The sequence below is a fragment of the Rhipicephalus microplus genome, chromosome 5, assembly GCF_043290135.1.
Source record: "Rhipicephalus microplus isolate Deutch F79 chromosome 5, USDA_Rmic, whole genome shotgun sequence".
In the NCBI taxonomy this organism is placed as follows: domain Eukaryota; kingdom Metazoa; phylum Arthropoda; class Arachnida; order Ixodida; family Ixodidae; genus Rhipicephalus; species Rhipicephalus microplus.
The window spans coordinates 128,162,893-128,170,282 of NC_134704.1; positions in this window are offsets into that span (position 1 = coordinate 128,162,893).

The following is a 7,390-nucleotide window of genomic DNA, read 5'->3' on the forward strand; positions in this document are numbered from 1 at the left end:
CCCGGGCGATTATGTGCCGCTGGTTTGTGGGTATGTGCCGCAAGTGATTTACACTTAGTATCTTTTCGGGAACGACGAGAACACACATGGGCAATTTCCACGCGTGAGCGTTAACAAATATCCGGCATCGATATACCGTAGACCCGACGAGTGCAAAGAATAAATGTCAGGGTCCCAGCAGGAATCGAACCCAATCATTTTGCGTGGCAATGAATCATTTTACCACAGACCTACGCTACGCCTTGGAACTACTTTTCAAATAGACGCCAATCTTCGTGAAACGTCAATAGCGGTTGCAGTGCTGCCTACCCAATTTTATAAATATTACATATTGTGAGCGCGACAAGCGAATAACTCTTTATTCTCTTTGTAATCATCATCACCTGTGCATCTTCTTCATCTAAAAATATCATCACCAGCGTGATTGAGCTCGAGCCTGGCCGAATAAACCGGTTCCTCACAAGTGGTGGACTGTGCTTTTCGTTCCCTCAAGTCCTCTCGCCCGTTCTCGCTGGAGCTCCGCTCGGGTCGTCGCAAACAACCCCCTGCCATGGCGGCCCACCTCTACGTGTGGCGACCAGCGCTCTCATTCGTCCACTTGCACAGTGTACCGTTCGTGTCTGCATAGAAGGCATGCGTCATCACATTGTTTTCGCGGTATTTCGTGAGTGCACCCACGCTCTCATTCTTGGGTGGGATTTCTTGTCTTCTGCGTCCGCCTTCATATCATGTCATCAGCGCCTCCTGCATCTAAACGCCACCGACTCTTCTCCGCTTGAACAAGATGGACGCATCCGCCTTGTCACCAAGTCAGATTATGTACTTCGGCCATACATCGAAGAAATTATAAGTGTTAATTGCACCGACATTGTGGATGGCGACGTACTAATCTCCCTTACGGTCATACCTTACGTAGGGGCATTGTGATCACACCGGGGCTTATTCGCTTCTTCGATGGGTGTACGTACCTAACCGCCATAAATCAAACGCCCGAGTGTATACTGCTCCCCTGTGGCTCAACAGTATCTTGCGCGGTCGACAGTGAGCCTGTTGCGATTGTTACTCTTCCGAACAACAACCACAATGATGTTCCGAAGTCGCAATCATTGCCATTCAATGCCTCTGCCACACCTGTGTCGGCGACAATAAGCAATGACTTAACACCTGATCAAACTGAAGATTTGCTCGCCCTGTTAAATAGACACCGTTCTCTATTTGACGTGAACTCGCCCGCCCTAAGCATGACTACCACCGCTACTCACAGCATCCACACTGACGGCTCTCGTATTGTACATCAGCGTCCATATCGCGTGTATCAGGCAGAACGCAAGATCATCGAGGAAAACGTCTCACACATGCTACGACGCAACATCGTAGGTCCTTCCTCAAGTCCCTGGTCATCCCCAGTTGTTCTCGTTCAAAAGAAAGATGGGACAGTGCGTTTCTGCGTCGATTACCGTGCGCTAAACAAAATAACGCGCTAGGATGTTTATCCCCTCCCTCGGATCGACGATGCACTGGATTCATTACAGGGCGCAGAGTATTTTTCCAGCCTCGACCTTAGGTCAGGCTACTGGCAGATACCAATGTCGGAGTCTGATAAAGAGAAGACCGCCTTTTCAACGCCAGATGGGTTGTACGAGTTCAATGTGATGCCTTTTGGACTCTGTAATGCGCCCGCCACCTTCGAACGCATGATAGACGGCGTATTGCGTGGTTTGAAATGGAAAACATGTCTGTGCTATCTCGATGACATAGTAGTGTTTTCATCCACGTTCTCGCAGCATCTACAACGTCTTGACGAAGTCCTCACATGCCTCGCAAAAGCCGGTCTACAGCTTAACACCAAGAAATGTACCTTTGCTAGCAAGACAATCAAGGTTCTCGGCCACCTTGTCAGCAAAGAAGGAATTCGGCCCGACCCCGAGAAGCTTGCCGCTGTCCTCGATTTTCCTCGTCCACTACGTCAGAAGGACCTGCGCAGCTTTCTAGGGTTATCTTCTTACTTCCGGCGCTTCATACGTGGTTTCGCGGAACTTGCGTCTCCGCTCCATCAACTCCTCGCAAAGAACGCCCCCTTCATTTGGTCCGAAGACTGAGAAAGCGCTTTCACGGCATTGAAGCAAGCCCTCACGTCGGATCCGGTACTGTGCCACTTCGATTCCACCGCACCCACCATCCTTCATACCGACGCAAGTAGTCATGGTCTCGGTGCGGTACTCTTGCAGCGTGACAAAAACTCACGCGAACGCGTCGCTGCTTACGCAAGTCGTGCTCTTACCGCTCCAGAAAAGAACTACACTATCACCGAGCAGGAGTGCCTTGCTGTTGTTTGGGCAGTGCAAAGATTCCGACCATATCTTCACGGCCGTCATTTTACCGTCGTGACCGACCATAACGCCCTATGCTGGCTTTCATCGCTGAAAAACTTATCGGGTCGCCTTGGTCGCTGGGCGCTTCGCTTACAGGAGTATGATTTCGATGTCGCCAACAGATCTGGGAAGAAGCATCAAGATGCTGATGCTCTATCGCGCTGTCCTTTGCCCAGCGGAAGCAATTCACCATCGATACTCCAAAACAACAGCACCTCTCCAGTCGCAGCGCTAAGTTCATCACCTGCCACCCCATCTGTCCTTGTTTTACAACAACGTGTCGACCCATACTGCCGCACCATTGTTGACCGCTTGACCGGCTCTACTACTCCTCCAAACGCCAGACTCCGTCGACAACTTAAACAATTTACGCTTGTCGGTGATGCTTTATGTCGCTACATTTACCACATCGATTGCAACAAGTGGGTACCCGTCATCCCACGTTCTCTGCAACGTGAAGTTCTGGAAGCCTTTCATGATGATCCAACCGCTGCTCATCTAGGCTACCACAAGACTTACGACAAAATACGAAGTCGTTGTTTTTGGCCTGGCCTCTCTTCAGCCGTCGCTAAGTACGTCGCCTCCTGTGTCCATTGCCAACGGCGAAAACGACCGACAACTGCTCCGGCTGGCTTAATGCAACCTCTTCCTTGTCCCGCCTCACCTTTTGAAGTTGTTGGAATCGACTTGTATGGCCCTCTTCCTATATCATCCAATGGGAATCGCTGGATTGTCACGGCAGTCGACCACCTTACCCGCTACGCAGAAACAGCTTCTATACCATCTGGGACTGCCTCTGAGATCGCCGATTTCTTTCTTCGCCACATCTTTTTGCGTCATGGAGCTCCACGCATTATCCTCAGTGATCGTGGCAAAGTCTTCCTATCTTCCATTGTCGAGCAAGTTTTGCGTGCCTCGAACACTGTTCACAAGACCACTTCTAGCTACCACCCGCAGACCAACGGATTGACTGAACGGTTTCATCGGACCCTATCGGACATGATCGCCATGTACATTCACCCCAACCACACGAACTGGGATGCAATTCTACCCTTCGTGACATTCGCCTATAATACGGCTGCTCAACGCACTACCGGCTTTTCTCCATTTTTTCTCGTCCATGGTCGCTCGCCGAGTTTCGCTCTGGATGTCTCTTTCCTTTCGGCCCCTGCACCCTCGACGGCTCCTTTCTCTGAAGAATTCGTATCTCGTCTCGCACACTGCCGTCACCAGGCCCGTGTTAACACCGGCCTCTCTCAAGACACACGAAAATCTCGCTACGACTCGTCTCGCCGTGTTGTGAGTTTTTCCCCTGGTGACGAAGTTCTTCTATGGACTCCACTACGCGTCCCTGGCCTATGTGACAAATTTATCAGTCGCTTCATTGGGCCATACACGGTGGTTGAACAGACATCTCCTGTCAATTACCGCGTTTCTCCTCTTAGCGCTAGTCCTGATCATCGTTGCCGAGGAACAGAGATAGTTCCCGTATCTCGTTTAAAGCCTTATGCGCGACGCATTCCATAATACTGTCAAGCGACCAGGCGGCCGCTTTCACCGCGCGGGGGAATTAGTGTGAGCGCGACAAGCGAATGACTCTTTATTCTCTTTGTAATCATCATCACCTGTGCTTCTTCTTCATCTAAAAATATCATCACCAGCGTGATTGAGCTCCAGCCTGGCCGAATAAACCGGTTCCTCACAATATGTGTTCCTGTGATACAACCGTCACGTCGGGTTAACCTCAATTGGTGCTAGTTGCCATGCGCTGAAGCTGATTTATCTTGCAGTGCCCAGGGTCAGCGTCCTCGCGAGCATCAGCGCTTAATAACAGCTTCTGGTGTCGATAATACGGATGTTCCAGTTGGCATTGTAGCGCAAGTGCAAACAACTGGTTATATAATTATTTACAACTCTTCATCATATGTCTGTGCGTGCAACATTTGCACATATATTTAGCGCCAATTCATGACGTGTCACTCAATAAAAAAATGCAGCTTGGTCACCTTCCCTCCGCATGCTTCGCATAACGTCGATACCCAGGTAAGTGGGATCTGCCGATTTTTAGGGGCGAAGCTCCTTATAGCGGCACCCGTTTTTCTCGTAGTCGTAGTAGTAGTGTGTAACCAGTTTTACATTTTGACCTCCAAGGTGGTGCCAGTGGGAGATTTCTTCTGTGCGTTGTTGAAAAATAAAAAAATTCGCAGAGTGCGCGTTAACTAGAAGCCGAATTCTCCTGTCTCTCATTCCCCCTTAGCAGCCATTGGCATGTACATTGAGCACTATCTGACAAGAAAGGGTTGCTACGTTATACTCGCTGGGCGTAACCTCCTTGGTTTCAGAAAGGTTTAGCGAGCGTTGGGCCATGGTGCCATAAATACAGTGAACTAGTATATACCATGAACTCGAGGTGGTTAAAGGAAGTAGACACGAAGCGCAAGCCGTAAGAAAGTGTGCGTGTGCCTCCTCTCGTTCAGTCCTTGGATTGTCCGCTGGATGGCGGTGCTTCTATATGAGGAATATATAATGAAAAGATGCGAGATGGTGGTACTTGGAGTGTTGAATAGGTGGACGAACGGACACACAAACAGATGCATGGACGGAAAAACGAAGGGCTGCACGGACGAATGGACACATGGATGGACGCAGGAGCGGATGCATGGACGAACGCAGGGACGGACGCACAGATGGACGTGTGGACGCACGAACAGACGCACGCACGGATGGGCGGACGGACGCACGGGCGGCCACACAGACGCACGCATGGACGGACGGAAGCAAGAATCAATTGACGGACGGATGCTTCGCCCCACTCTCCATCATTCACTTCGTGGATATGCTGCCTTTTTTAGGGGCGAAGCTCCTTATGGCGTCGCTTGTGCGTCCCTCGTAGTACGTAAACACAAGTGGCACATACCTGAAATAGGTATAACATTTGACCTCCAAGGTGGTGCCGGTGAGAGATTTCTCCTGTGCGTTGTTTAACAATAAAAATAGTGCTCAATGTACATGCCAATGACTGCTAATGGGGAATGAGACACAGGAGCATTCGGCTTTTAGTCAACGCGCATGCTGCGATCTCCATTAGCAGCAATTGGCATGTACATTGAGCACTATCGGACAAGAAAGGGTTGCTACATTATACTCGCTGGGTGTAACCTCCTTAGTTTTAGAAAGGTTTAGCGAGCGTTGAGCCGCAGGGCCATGAATACAATGAACTAGTATATACCATGAATGAATTCGAGGTGGTTATAGGGGGAAGCAGATACGAAGCGCAAGCCGTAAGAAATTAAAAGCTGAATCCTCATGTCTCTCATTTCACATTAGCAGCCACTGGCATGTACATTGAGCAATATCTGACAGTAAAAGGTTGCTACGTTATACTCGCTGGGCGTAACCTCCTTGGTTTTAGAAAGGTTTAGCGAGCATTGGGCCGCAGTGCCATGAATACAGTGAACTAGTATATACCATGAACTCAAGGTGGTTGAAGGTGGGAAGTAGACCCGAAGCGCAAGCCGTAAGAAAGTGTGCGTGTGCCACCTCTCATTTAGTCCTTGGAATGTCCGCTGGATGGCGGTGCTTCTATATGGAGAATATATGATGAAAAGATGCGATATGCTGGTACTTGGAGGGGTGAATAGATGGACGAACGGACACACAGACAGATACATGGATGGACGCATGAACGGACGCAGGAGCGGATGCATGGACGAACGCAGGGACGGACGCACGAACAGACGCACGCACGGACGGGTGGATGGACGCATGGACGGTTACACAGACGTACGCAGGAACGGACGGAAGCAAGAACGAATGGACGGACGAATGCTTCGCCCCACTCCCCATCATTCACTCCGTGGATATGCTGCCATTTTTGATTATCATGTTTGCACCAGTCGCATACCTTCGTCATCAGCTGGCGTCACGTAATACCAAATTTGATATATATAAAGCTAGCGATACGGCCGCCAGCGCATCATGAGCGTGGCATGCAGTCATGTCATTACATGACACGCAAGTCATTATTTTCGTGTTTCGCTTGTGTTCGCCATGCAATCATGCCATACCATACCAGTTTTACAACATGCCATGTGAACGAAACTACCGCAAGAGCTGCAGGACCATGAAATGTAAATCATGACGGTCATGACACACATGTCATGATTTTGATGTTATGATTAGTCAAATATGTTCTTCATACAGTCATGATATCTCATAGCAAGTTTGGTATTGATACCATTATCGCAATGACCAGGAGAGATAAAAGTCGTAGGCAGCTAGCTAGCTAGTTAGCAAGATAGATAGATAGATAGATAGATAGATAGATAGATAGATAGATAGATAGATAGATAGATAGATAGATAGATAGATAGATAGATAGATAGATAGATAGATAGATAGATAGATAGATAGATAGATAGATAGATAGATAGATAGATAGATAGATAGATACGCTCAAGGTCGCCGAAGTTTGCTAAGAAATGCTTCGCATTTAAAACAACTTGTGTTGTCTAGGCACCTTACCCTTCGCACCACCTGGCTGGTGATGAAAAAAAAACGCGCTGAAGTTACGAAGCTCCGAGGACCGCCAAACTTTATGCGGTGTATATAAATGGCTTGCCGTCAGCCTTCCCGGTAATGTTCGGTCCGCGGCGTATATAGTGGTTAGCGACGTGAGCCGAGAGAAATCGCGGGTTCGACGCCCCACAAACAGGTAAAATTTCCTTCTCGTTTTCTTCTTCGCAATTAGTTAAAATATTGTTTATCGTTTTCTTTTTACTTATGATAGCCACCCCTCATGTGATGTCCCTCGGGACCCTTGAGGTACCAATAAATAAATAAATAAATAAATAAATAAATAAATAAATAAATAAATAAATAAATAAATAAATAAATAAATAAATAAATAAATTTTACAAAGTCACATCCGTGACAGAAATACGTCAACGGAGCCGTGGAAGACCCGGGTATAAAACACTTTCGTGTTAAAAAAGTCACAGCTTTGCCACAATGGCGAA